This window comes from Ambystoma mexicanum, chromosome 10 (assembly GCF_040938575.1).
Source record: "Ambystoma mexicanum isolate Mex_15411 chromosome 10, UKY_AmexF1_1, whole genome shotgun sequence".
Lineage (NCBI taxonomy): Eukaryota > Metazoa > Chordata > Amphibia > Caudata > Ambystomatidae > Ambystoma > Ambystoma mexicanum.
The window spans coordinates 1561290684-1561305166 of record NC_090932.1 but is presented as its reverse complement, the minus strand read 5'-3'; the positions used below and the strand labels follow the sequence as shown (position 1 = coordinate 1561305166).

At 45.4% G+C, this 14483-nt stretch overlaps 1 protein-coding gene across 4 annotated transcripts in view; it reads left to right on the top strand.

The window, feature by feature from the left end:
- The window catches only part of LOC138492584 (E3 SUMO-protein ligase ZBED1-like), a 417476-nt gene that overhangs the window by 126256 nt on the left and 276737 nt on the right, over window positions 1-14483 (top strand). For 3 of the 4 annotated variants that reach the window (XR_011276226.1, XR_011276227.1, XM_069619857.1), the window contains exon 2: window positions 7557-7662. The exons of the other annotated variant lie outside the window; for it this stretch is intronic. The gene's annotated coding sequence lies outside the window, so the exon portion shown is untranslated. The remainder of the gene's footprint in view (window positions 1-7556; window positions 7663-14483) is intronic. 4 annotated transcript variants of the gene reach the window in all.

Here is a 14483-nt window from a genome sequence, read left to right as displayed (position 1 = left end):
TGGAAATTTTAAAGAGACCACATTTAAATAGTGAAGATTGGTGGATTGTAATGTCAGAAGGATCCGACTTGAAACTAACTTTTGCTTTAACATTTTATTTGGAAAAACTGGAAGTTATGATGGTTGAACACCATTGAGCCTGACACTGTTAAATTGAAAACAAATCTTATTACATCGGTAAAACTTGGCAAACTCAACGACTGAAAATATGAATTTAGCTGGTAACTAAAATGTCGATGGAATTATGTTATATTGCCTTAGAAAGTTTTGAAAGGTTTGAATGTAAAGATAGATGGTTCATATTTTAAAAGTTTGTAATGAACTATACAAAAAGAATAATAAAAAATAATAATTATTAAAAAAAATCAAAATGTGTTGCCTTTACAAGTCCTGCTGGGCAACGATTCCATGCTGAGCCCCTGAATTCCAGCCTAGTAGCTGGGCACCAACCGGAAATGGGGCTGGCTGACTTTGGTATGCATGACAGAGGGCAAACACACGCTGTTGGCAACAGGAGCCAGAGCATTGCATTTTGAAGTTCAGTGTGCACCGGGCATTGGTAAGTAAGCATGGCACGCGCATATGTATTTAACGATGTTCAGTGCATGCAAGGTTCTGTGGTACAATGATACTCTGTTTTAGGGCACTTTCTCTTCACTGTTTGTGCTGGATGGGTAGCACACAGACCAGGAAGAAGGAAGCTAATTGTATTGTTTTATCCTAGACTGCAGACCTAGCTAGGAAGAAATTGAGAACTTGGCATCAATACATGGAGAGGTAGTTCCTAGTGTTAGAGCATGGTGTTCTAATGCCAAGCCTTATTTGTGCAACTATTTGAAATTTGAACTATTTTAAGTAGTGTCTTAAGGTCCTTCCTGAACTGTTGGAGCCTTGTGGATACCTGGTGAGATGTTATTTCACAATGATGGTGCGTAGTAGAAGAAAACCTGTAGCTTTTTCCAAGCTACCTTGCATGCTCCATTATCCCTTGTTCCTGTTGGTCTTCTAGCTTCCTCTAAGTTACCTTGCTTGCACCATTGTCCCTTGTTCCTATTGGTCTTCTAGCTTCTTCCAAGCTACCTCGCTTGCACCATTGTCCCTTGTTCCTATTGTTTTTTTAGCTTCCTCCAAGATACCTTGCACACACCATTTTCCCATGTTGCTATTGGGAATCGAGGTTCATCAAAAAGCTACCGTGCATGCACCATTGTCCCTTCTTCCTATTGGGACTCTAGCTTCTTTCAAGCTTCTTCACACCACCATGTATATTGTTACTGTTGAGCTTCTAGCGTCCTCCAAGCAACCTCCCATGGCCATTGTGTCTTCTTCCCGTTGACCGAAGCAAGTGAGGAAGTCCTCTTTATTCTATGGGGTTAGTAATCATAGGAATGTTTCTATTGGCCAAGCATTCTTAGCCCCCTCTTCCCCGGTAAAGCATTTAAGAAATGGCTCCCACTCTTTCCAAAGCTTGGCTCTTCCCAGGGAGGCTTTACAAAGTGCAGTGGAAAGAGTACGTTTTGCATTTGTTCTTTAATAACAGATCGTCAACTGGTTATCCCCTTTGCTAACAGGTGTATTTTCACTTTGGCCTCAGGTACACTGTACTTAAAATATTTGCTGCAACTTGAAAGTGGTTATTTGGTGATGCAAACTGTACATGTAGAAAACTGTGCATAGTAATTATCTCAGGTCATAGGTGTATGTCTCGGAAGGAAACAGATAGCTAAGACTTACTTAAACCGTGATATCCGATGGCTTGCACATTAATACGTGTCCTCAAAACTGTTGTCATTTCTTATGTAGCATGCAAACCACAAAAACACTGGCTTCTAGATTTTTGGTGGTAATAGACTTACTGCCACTTTTACTGCACCCCTGAATCATCGGTTTGGCCTTGAAGTGGAAGGTTTACCTCAAGCATGATGCGGAGGATTTCTAGAGGTAAACCCTCCACTTCAAGGCCAAATATCATTGGATTTACCACACTGGCATGACCACTTTTGGTAAATCTGATGAAATCCCCATGGAGTTCTATGGACTTCAAAAATGGGGACTAACACAGTGCAACAGTAAGCAAGTTTGGTAGCAATTCCACAGAATCAGGCCTCAAGGCTCTATCACGAGTGGGTAGTATCCTGGCGATAAATCTGCTGGGAAACTGCCCAACACAAATTGCGTTACCCCGCCGGGTTGCGGGGGCGATGGGGCAATAAATCCTCATTCCAACAATAGAAAATTTTGGGCGATATTACTGCGTCGTAAAAGCGCCGTAAATGGGTGGAAAGTTACCAGATTTACCTCCAGCTTAAAGCTGGAGGTAAATCTACAACTTTCCGCCACAAACTCGGGATTAGGTGGAGCGGTAATGCTGCGGTAATAGCGTGAACGCTGCATTTTTACAGCTTCGCCCAACCTGGGTTTAACCCTCTAAATGTGTAATCGTGTCTCATGACGTAACACCAATGTTATTTCTCTTCTTGCCTAGGTCTGGACTTGCTTCCCTCCATCATTATTCATACTGTTGGTTGTATTGGATAAGAATAGCACATTTTTAAATACACAAAGGTACTAGGCTGTAACCCTAACAATGACCCAAGCCGCAAACGCCTCCACAGTTACCCTAATTCCATTCCTAGCCCTAATTACAACAATCATTCTACACTGAAAAGTACCCAACTCTAAACCTTCAGCGGGCTAAATCATTTTATTTGCATGTGACTCAACACAAAACACAAATAGACAATAAAAAGTGAGCCTAACTCCAACCACATCACCAGCTCACCACAAATACCACAGGCCTTGACCTAACCCAAACTGTTGCTCTAATCCTAACCTTATGTATGCAATCAAGTGCTAACATTTCAAACTAGCCTCAAACCCGGCTTTAGCACTACGACCACTATGATTACTCGTCACTGACTATGTTGGCTGGAGCTTGTAGGAGTTAAAGGCCAAAATATTTGGAGGTTGTGAGGTTTTTGAACCCTGTGCTGTCCTTGCAAGTGATGAAGTAACTGGAGGAGAGGCGGGTTCAACAAGGGGGACAGGGTTGACCGAGTTCGGCTGTGAGATTGCCATATCGGAGGAGCGTTAGCTCCCTGTTGTGACTGAGCCTGAGAGCTTAGAAGAAGTTTTCCAATGGCTTCATGTAGGTCTCCACTGTGAATCAAGCTCAAATTACTACAGATTAAAATGTTGGCAGCCCCATTTGATCAGTGGTGCTTCACCTTATTTATGTGTGTACCCCTCCTCCGAAGCGTTGATCACACAGATAACATTCGCAAGTGTCATACAGGCATGTAACATATTACAAAAATCCAACATAAATACAAATACATTAATATGCTATGCCATAAGATGTCGTCTTCTACCCATGGCTAGCCACCATGAGATCCATCAAGCTGTCCATTGTGTTTCCAAGGTTGTCATACAACCCAAAAGTATAGCTGGTCCTTAACATCATAACACATCTGTTTGTGAAGTGAGGTCCAAAGGTGGATAGGATGGGGACCATTTGTGGGATTAAAGACCCCTAAGTACATGGTCATGCCCAGGAAACTAGGAACCTCTGTTGGATGGGTAGGCTTGGGTGTCATCTAGACATGTCGAGGTTCCTGTGAGATTTCTGAACGTTGGAAGATGAAGCCTAAAATAAATTGCATACCATCCTAGGTCATTAAGGCAGTCCTATTTTTCCACATTAAGGTAGAAACCTACAGCCCCAAGATGGCAGAATACCAGGGCTCGTCAAGTAGTGCCTGCATATGTGTGGCATATAATAATAGTATGTTGTCACCAATGACGATGATGCTGGATGTTCAGAAAGCAAGTAAGGGATGGAGTTACAGAAGACCTCTGCAGCTCAGGCCACTGTAACCAGTGCTGTAAATTTACTCTGGGATCACTCCGCCGGGGTGGAGCATGGTGTGAGTGATTGGGGTTGGGTTGGGATGAGGGATGGTATCATGACAGTCATGTGAAAGGCTGGCTGGGATTGAGGTGAGACTACCCTTTTATCCAAAAACAAACTACCCTCAAAGATACTGGGGGGGAAAAAGAAGAAAAAAGGCTACTAAAATGTTGTATCGTTTTGGTTTATGGGTTATCAAGAGGCATTGTACATGCCCTACTGTAAAACGATGGTTGCTGCCCATCTCTTCACCCAACTCTGCTCAGGCAATCAAGGGGTCAGAGTAGGTCATGTGGCCTTGCCCATCCTGCAGGCAGCCTGGCTGACTGCAACCATGCCCAGAGTATGCTTCAAATGCATCTGCGTCCACCTCCCAAACCCCCATTCACCCTAAAAGCAGTCCTGCTTGCTCACAGATTATCTGACAGCTGCTTATTCACTCCTACTAAAGATAGGAAAAACAGGATCCACTGATGCCAACCCCCAAGCTCTACTGCACCATAGGATCATTTGTCTGCAGTCAGAAACTGCTGATGATACCGGACCGTGAAATAATGCCCATCCAGCTAATCTTCGGAAGGTTTCCAGAGTGATACTGATTGCAGTATCCTATCTTGTTGTGCAGCATCACAACCAGTATAGTGCTCAACCAATCAGAAGGCTGTGAGTCTCGATCACTAATTCCGATGGGAAATTAACCCACGTTTCAGCCGATCAAGGTCCGATGGTATCCCCGGGGTACCCTACAATCTACCTTTCATTAAACGCCTCTTGTTGAACTCTATCCACTGTACCCGACAGAGTAAATACCAAAGACTGTTTCCCTCAGATACTTGAGACTTTATAAAGCCAAGTTACTTACATTGCAGTGCACAGTCACTCTTACCTAACCTTTATGAGATATAGAGCATATTTAAGATATGCGTCTATGTGCAGATCCATCATTCAAATCAATACTGTTTTCCCAACATTCTTTATTTCTCTGATTACTCTGCAGAGCACTTGCCTTAATTGCTTGATAGCTGCCACCAGTGGATGAGCGAAACGATTGCTTGTTTACCCAGATTTAGAAAAGGTAAAGCCAGCTCCTAACCCTAGGATGTGAGAACATGTATAGCTTGATCATCAGACTTTCTCTTTTTTCGGTGGCCACTACTTCATTAGCCGCCGTGATGTGTGTCTTTGAAGGTTCTATTTATTTGACATATGTTGATGCAAATTCGCAAATGTACTGCCATTTTGGACTTTTGAGCATCCACAGTGGGCAAGACAGAGGGTCCATCGACCATTTACGAAGGCCCTGGAAATCGAGCATGCTGAGAGCTACCAGCAAGGGATGCACATGAGATGGGATGCAATGGTCAAGACCAGCCAATATGCTGGAATCTACGTGAGACACAATTTGATGCTTTTAAGTTACTTTCTCTTTTCCTACAAACAAATCTGGAAACGTTTTACTCATTTTCCAGAGCATATTGGGCAAATAAGGTTGCGACGCACTTTACTGCCAGGGCAGATTTAGATATCAGCCGTGTCACAGATGGCCTTAAGAACACATCAACTGCCAGAGACGGGTTAAGGGTTTTTATTAACATTCTTGGAAGGGGCTCCAAGGGCCTCATCTTGATTGTAAGACCCTCCCTAACTCAGGCATCCCTGTTTCCCAAGTTAGTACTTAGTTCTTGGCAATCCCTACTATCTAAGTTCTCTCCCGCTGTCAGTGAGGGCCCAAAGGCCCTTACCTAGCTGACTTCCATTTCAATAGCCATCATGCTCAACGTGTGAAAAATAACCTCCCCTTCGGTCAATTTCTCAGACTGAAGAAGAACAGCAACACAAATTAGTCTTATGAAAACGGAGCCAACAATCTGATGAATTGGTCCATCGAGTGTATCCTGGCCCCTTGGTCAAGAGAGTTGCTAAGAGAGCATTTAATAATAATTATGAAGCTCTACTGGATCAGCAAATAGAGAGAGACAAAAATACGAAAGAAACACCTTTAGTATTTGTTAATACATTTAGCAATCTTTCGTACAAAATTAAGAGTATTATTAGTAAACATTGAAAGAGAATCATGACTAAAGAAATCTGCAGGCCTATTGTGGCATTCAAGAAAAGTACTACTGTGCGCAGTTTAGTCATGAGGAATGATGTGAGTACCAAGAAGAGGCCACCCCAACAAACAAATCTATGGGGTTTACCCCCAGTTTTAGAACACTACCCTTGTGGGAATTGTACAATGAGTACCCAAACTAAAAAAAACAGTGACTGTAGACCTAGGACTTGAGAAAGTGTGGAATATTACAGAACACACCAATTGCAATGCTAGCAATGTAATCTATTTAATAAAATGTCCTTGTCAGCACATTTATATAGGAAAAACAAATAGAAAATGCAGAATAAGGATGATTGAACACAAGAGCTGTATTAGGAATGGAATCGAACAAGCACCCATGGTCAAACATTTTTTGGAAATGGAACACACTTGCACGAATTTGAATGGTGCATTTTGAAACAAATTAAAGGTGGATCGCAGGATCTGATTAACAAGAGGTTACTACAATTGGAACAAAAATTGATTTTTCTATCAAGAAGCCACATCCACAGTTTGAATGAGGGAATGGAGTGGCATAATGCCTAATGCCTAATCAACTGCAGTGTTTCATCATCCTTATATGATAAAAGAGAAAATTATGTTATCTAACTGTTTGAACTTTTCAATTTTGAATGTCATGATTATGGTTCCACTTGGCTATTGACACTGCCATATTGGCCTCTAATTTTGACTCTCACTTCATTTTGATTTATAGCAATATGACTTGCTGCTTCAGGCTGCTTGATTTTTACTTTGAATCATTAGAGTGAATATATGTTAGAACATGCAGTGAACAATTCTGTTTGAACTCAGCGGTTGATATCATATTTCCATTAACAAGATTTTTTTCATTGATAATGGAAATTGTAATGTGAAATGATATGTGCTGCTATATGTGTAATTACGAGTACCCATTGCAGGTTCCCTTCCCTTTGTGTTCTGTTTTATACAGTACCCCGTTAGAAAATAGGGGAGGATTAGAAGATGTTTCTTTGAATGCAACACGAGTTTTATGCAGTTTGAATTACACCTGCAAAAATGATATGTACGTGGTGTTGTGCACTGATGCAATCATGGTACACATAAATAACCGGTATAGATCTTTTTAAAATCTAGGAGATGGGCCAGGCAGTGCACCATAAGTTAGAGGCTATTAAGAAGAGGCTAATGTAAGGAGTTACCATAGCAGTAAATGGGGTTTGCAGGGAACAGTACATTTCCCATTGTATGCCTGTATTGTTGACACACACGCGGGAGTGTGGGGATGTCATCACGCATTTTCGCCTGGTTTCCAGTCCAGACGCACACGCATTTGCGTGATGACATCATCAAGTCGTTCGCCCAGCGATTTTTGCCGATTTTTGCTGTTTTTTCAAATGAGTTAGAGCTAGGATTACCTCGACATCTTCTGGCTACAAAGAAACACAGAAGGAGTCAGATTTACCAAATATGTTTTTGTGAACACTGATCCAAGAGCACTTTTTATAAAAAATGGTTAGGAGCCAAGGAGATGCTCTCTGATCTTCATAGAAACCTTTGGATTTTTTTCAGATTTGGGAAAAGACAAGAGATCTGAGAGAGATTTTGCTCCTGGGTTCTACACATTGTGGAAATCTGGTAATCGAAACTGAGATTAGTATCCATTACAGAGATGCAAGTAAGTGATTTTATTTGGGCGGAAATCACTTTTGTTTGTTACCAAGAGCTTAAGGACAGTCCTTCAATCATTGAACATGTTACCATCTGACATAGGGCGGTGGCTCCTTCTCTTTTGTCTGCAGGGACCCAGCTTCTTCTTCCAAATAGAGATGAACTGCCATATGAGAATAGAAGCAACATAGATAGAAGTGTTGTTACCTGGTCATTTCCTACGATATAGTTCATGAGCTGGACTCGCAGTATCATAGTAAGACACTAAATATAGTAATCATCTGAAAGTACACAACATATTGTAAACACTTTAGTCTAATTTTAATGTTTGTTGTACGCTAGGTTAGAAAATAGAGGGAGCAAAGCAAGAATTCTGACCAGAAATTGGAATCTGCATAGAAAAACATTTGAGGTTACAAAGAGACTCCAGGATATTAATCCCTTGAGCAAGAGAGGTATGTAATAATTAACATACTTCACACCCGTTTAGGGATGAGGGTGTTACTACTGTATGAAACAATAAATTAGTACTATTATATTGAGCATTAATATAGTGTCCTTTTGATCAAAAGGGTATTCCTCCCATTTCAAGAAGATTTTAGGTATCGACACAAGATATTATACACCCCTAAAGAATGTCCTACATTGTTGTGTTTAAGGGACAAACTTGTACAAGTCGGGAATCTATAAATGTATCAACAAGAACATGAAATAGCCAAAATCATTGAGGCTTAGGGATCAAAGTGTGAATAAGTTACATGTGTTGACCCTCAAATAACTACATTGTTAGAACCCACTTATGTTGGTTTCACTTGTTTTGTTTTAGGTTTTTGCAAATGTTTTACGTGATATGATCATTTTTATGGTTGTGTTTTATGAAATAGGATGTTTTATGACTAATACAATTTGGTATAGTTTGTGAACAAGATACATATACATTCCAGTATTATTGGAATTGGTTGATGAGATACTCTACCTTCAGACACTTTTTAGTGAACTGAATTTCTTTTGTATATACTTCCGCAGAGTAAGAAGTTTGTTTAATCCCTACCTGTGGCTTTTGCCGTTTTGAGAACAGTGGTGTGGGATGCCCACACTGCGGTCTGGACATTCACTGACATGCATCAACGCAGCATGCGGGCTCACATGTACAGTAGGCACAGTATAGACATTACTTCTTTGGCATCACAGTAGCTAGCAACAGCATTCCATGGACGTGTCGTCCATCTCCCATCCTTTACCACTGACTTAGTCCCCTGTGCTTGTCAGATAGCAGTCACAGTTGTGTACTGGGCGTTCACACAAGTGGCAATGGTGCACTGCATGGGGCACTTTGATGTTTGCATTGAATGTGTAAATGCATGGCAGGTGGTGCACGGCAATGGTGTTTCCTGTGACCGCGGGTTCTACACAGTCAGTACATGCATGCATGCATGCATGCACCTTGCAAGAACATGCTCTCATTGGCATGGGTGGTACAGTACACGGCAGGTATTGATTTGTTGGAGTGGCAGTGTTGCATTCTGGTACCTGTAATGTGTTGCATGTTTACTTCCTCAGGGTTCATGTATGTACTTTCCACTGACTGACATGACAACAGTCTGGTGATCGTGGACTGACCTTTGGGCATGAGCTGGTTTTACCCTCTGATGCATGGTGGTTGTGAGACATGCATTTGTGTCATACCCCCACCCCTTTGGCCTGTGGCCCATGCATCAATGTATGTGTACTTGTTCATGTACTCACCCAACATCCAGGTCCTTTGTCCGCTGTACCATGCCATGATGTTGATCCGCAGGACCAAGGAGTTGTGGGTTGACCCTGGGAACCGGGCGCAGCAGTGTGTGATGGTGAGGTCAGCGTTGCAAGTCATCTGTACGTTGAGGGAATTGTACTGCTTGTAGTTCCTGTACACTTCCTATGTGGCATGTGAGGGCACCAGCTCAACATGTGTGCAGTCCAATGTACCAAGCATGTTTGGCATGCCTGCAAGTGCGTAGAAGCAGGCCTTGGTGGCATTCACCTGTGCCAGCGAGGTTGGGAGGGTGATGTGCTGGCCAACATGGCACAGGGGGGCCTCCAGTACCTGCACCAGCACTCTGGAGAAGGCAGGCTGCAATATGCCATGCAGCTGGCCCACAGAGTGCTGGAAACGTGCCTGTGGCTAGGAAGTGCCGGACCGAAACCTGCTTCAACAGCAGTGGTATGGCTGTCCGGATGCCGATTCTGCTGCCTATGTCGCCCTGGATTAGTTCTTGGATTGTCTCCCTGTTTATCCAGTACAGGGTATGTATCTTCCCATCTATCAAGGCCCATGGTGTGGTACTTGAGCGGGGTTTGACTGGGTGCCTCCACTTCACCACTTGCATCCCAGCCATCATCCTCCTCCTCCTTCTGTCCCTGGCCGGCCTCCTGCCGCCATTGGTGCTGCTCCAGCTTGTTCAGCTGCATTGCAGCATGCAGCTCCTCCATGTCCATTGCCACCACTGAGAGAGGCAGCATGGTTGTGTTAGTGGAGTGTTCTGGGTGTGGGCCTTTTCTAGTGTTCCTACTTGTATTGGGTGCACCAGGGGGGAATTGGTGCACCCGTGGCCAATTTGGCCCCACCTGCGACCATTTACCACCTGGTGTTTCCGGCATGGTTTTTCCAGTACTACTGGCATTTTTATGATGGTAGTACCAGAATTACCATGCACGCAATGTGCCGGGGGGTCTGTAGTGCCAGTGTTTCCAACAGGTGTTGGGGGGAATGAGGGTTGCCGCTACTTCCGATGTTTGTGTCTCCGGCACCGCTAGCACAGGGTGTGCTGTTACCGGCAAATTGATCCGAATTGTCCAATTCATTAATAGTGCCGGTACACAGTGCTACCGGCACACTATTACCGGACCGCCAAACGTGTAATGAGGGCCACTGTCACCCATTGAACGTACACCGCTATCACACTGTTCAGTCAAGAGCACTCTATTGAGAAAGCAGCAAACCCAAGAGCATTCACATGGTTATCAATAGTGACATCATTTGTATGAAAGTGACAGCTTCAGACAAAGCTTGTTCACGTCCCTCTTTTCATAAGTAGGTGAGCACCGACTGCCACGTCCCTGGCCTCACAAGACCGCGTGCTAACTGTGAAGCATCTGAGGCATTAACTGGACATGAGCAACTTGCGATGTCTAATGTCCTGTTAAAAATCACCCATTCTTAGTCGTACTCGATACAGTCTGCATGCTGTGATGTGCATGATTTAATTCTGATTTTTTTAGTTTTAGAAATTGGTTTGCTTTATCAAGGAGTTTGGAATACAGGTGGTATGCAAGAGGAACACTGGATCTTTTAGTGATTATTCCTTTCATTCACTTGCAAACGTGTTTGAATTTCACATTGAGTTGTAAATATCCCTGCATCATTATGCTGACGCTGGCTTTGACTGCAAAGAAAAGGCACAGCCTTTGTAATTAGAGCTTGACCCTCACATTGACATTCCAACTAACCATAAACGCAGATCTGCAGAGTTCTTGCAAACTAGGGTATGCCTCATTCTCAGGAAAGCGGCCAGAAGCCTGTGGCTAGTGCCGACCATGCAGAGAAAGACAATTAACCTTGAGGTACTGTTGGTGGTATCCTCATGGGGCAATGAAAACAAGCCATAATAAAATTCCTCTTCTAAAGCTTAGCTGCAGCTATGATCTATTAATAAGCACTATGCACGTCCTTCACTGAAGTCCTGTTAAAACAAGCATTGGTAAAGCCAACAGTTTTGGCTTGTTATGCATATATTGACACATTTCTGGTAGTAAATTACTATTCGGCTCACTATTCGGCTGCGGCCGAATACTTAGGCCAACTATTCGGTATTCGGCCGAATAGTACATTTATGGGGACAAAATAGTGTGCCACGAAAGTTGGGAGGGACAAGCACCTTTGCCCCCCCTAAAATTACACCCATGTGTCACGACTTGCTGGCACCGGCGTTCCCTGTAGCAACGCTGGAGATTGCGAGCACTCTCCGTTTCCCCCTCTTCCAAGATGGCTCCTCATCCTCTGGGTTACGGTGCAGTGTTTTCACGTTCGCATGGCAGACGTCCTATGACGTCATCTCGTTCTCTCATGGATTACGGATATGGCCCAGCAGAGCCGAAGCTCAGTGCGTCGCTACTCTCTACAGACGCTACGTGAGTTCGCAACTAGGGAGTTTATTATTCTATACCTTATTCCTATGCTTACCTTTCCTTCCTGCTCTTTCCTACAGCCTTGCCTTTCTGCCCAGCCTTCCCGTTCCGCTGCCCACGAGTCTACAGGAAACTCCGGTAGCCTCCCCTTCCAGACACGTTAGGTACATCACCAACCATTACATTGATTCCTCTCGTACCTAGTTCCTTCACTCATCTCTTGTTTACTTATCCAGAATCCGGACTTCGCCGTGATTCTGTGACCAGATCCAGTGAATCCTGTAATCTTGAGAAGCTGCAGTCAGCGGATAAAGCAACCGATTCAGCTCCACATCCGTTCCAGCAGGGTTTTTTCCCCAAGGGGGGGTTTCCCTGGGATCCCTTGCACAACCCTTCGTTTCCCTCTTAGGGAGGAGGGAGGTGTTAGGGGCCTCAGGGGACTCTCCATTTGCCTCGTTGATTGCTGCACGAGACAGGTTAGTGTTGAATCATTACACCATGCCTGACACGCATGTCAAATTTTTTGACAAAAATGGGAGGGTTGGCATGTATGCCCTCATTACCCTGATCTACTCTAAAAACACAAGTGTGAATCCTCTTGGAGACTAGTACCTTCAGAGGCGAATAAAGCCACCCTCACTAACATTTCTACAAAATACAAAACTGAAATAAAGCGAGCTAAAAAAGAAAGCTTTGACAATAGAATAATGCAAGCCAAATCAGGAACCAAGGAGCTCTTTACAATACTAAAGGAATTGGAGAACCCTATCCCGGTACCTGATAACTGCGTCAAAAATAAGACATGGGGCCTCATTACGACCCTGGCGGTAATCGCCCGTCATTACCGCCATGGCGTAATGAGCGTTTACGCCGTGGGACGATGGCGTAAAGAGCGCCACATTACGACCCATCGCGCACGAGCATTATGCCATGGCGGTAATGCAATTAACGCCATGGCGGAAAAGGCCCCTACCAGCATCGTTAAGCGAGCAAGGTGCACTTACGCCACCGTAAGTAGCGACCACCGTAAGTAGCGGCCACCGTAAGTAGCGGCGGCCGTAAAAAGTCGAACCGGAAATAGCGTCATCGCGCCGGAACGGGAAACAGCCCGTCGGCCATCTTGAAAAACACAATCCATCGCCATCCTACCAAACTACACCAGACCCAACCCTGACACCTGTCCCAACCAATCACCCACCCTACCAAGTACCCGAAAATGCCTAAATGTGTGAAAAAGGCATGTGACCGCCAGCGCCAGGAGAGATTCAGCCGGGAGGAACTCTGCATGCTTGCGGAGACCCTGCAAGACAACGCAGGTGTCGTTTTCTCCCCGGACATGACCAGGACAGCGATCGGGAAAAAGAAGGCCATCTGGGCCCTGGTGGCTGAGCGCGTCAGCGCGGTGGGGACCGTACCCCGCACCCCACAGCAGTGCAGGAAGCGCTGGGATGACCTACGCATACGGGTCAGAGCCGTCATCTCAGCAAACCGCAACCTTGCCCTGGGTACCGGTGGAGGGTCGGAATCCCCCCTGAAACTCCAACCGTGGGAGGAGATCTGTGCAACCACGATTGGCATGGAGTCCATTGAAGGCGTCGGAGGGATGGAAAGGGGAGCTCCGACATCAGGCGAAGAAGGTAGTTGCCTCAAACAAGACATGCCATAGTCACAGCAGTCCAATCATGCGTAGCACAAGGTTGCCCTAGAGTGTAAATGCAACACATATCAACACTGCCCATAGCCACATGCGAGCACCACCCTGCATACACTGCTGGCACCCGCATACCTGCATCCACATTCCACACTAAAAGGAGACAACCTGCATGGCACTGCCTGAAATCTTCCACATCCACTGACCACAATAATGTCAAACATTTCATTCCAAAGTCCGCAGACCCATCAATAACGCCCTCCCTCCTTTGCTCCACCACAGGCACAGAATCACACCCAGAGGACCAGGACACCCCTGCGCCAAAGAGGGCCAAGAAGGCCATCAACAACGTCCCTGCACCCTCAACCTCAGCTGCAGTGAGGCAGACCCCACAACAAGCAGGTCCCACTGCAGGCATACCGGAGGTCCCACCGGCAAGCACCCCTGTCGGCAGCAGGCCAGCAGCAGCTGCTCCACCTCCACCGACATTGCCTGCCACAGGAGGCAGGGGGTCAGCGGCCAGCAGCAACATCGGGGAGACAGCTGCAACAGCTGCATGTTCAGACTCGGACATGGAGCACGAGGTCAGAAGCCCCACTGACCAGCTACATTCCCCCTGTTTCTCAGACGCCAGCCCCCATGAGGGTCACTCACAGGGGCACACAGAGGTAGAGGAGTGGCCATCCACCCCATGCCCTGTCCACACTCCACAGGAGGGGAGCAGCCCCTCCATCACTCCACCAGCACTGGCCATGGGCCAGCACGGCCAGCAGTCCCTCCAGGACATCACTCAACGGCAGCATCAACTGTCCGCAATGCTGGATGAGCATGCCGCGGAATGTGTGGGGGCTAGGTCTAGCATTGAACAGGCCACGGAGACCCTAAGGGCCGAAGTGGCGCAGAGCACTGCCACCCTGAGGGATGCCATGCAGGCCATGTCCAGGGACATCTGTGCAGAACTTGCGGCCTTGCGTCGTGCGGTCACTGGCCTCACCCACACACAACAGGAC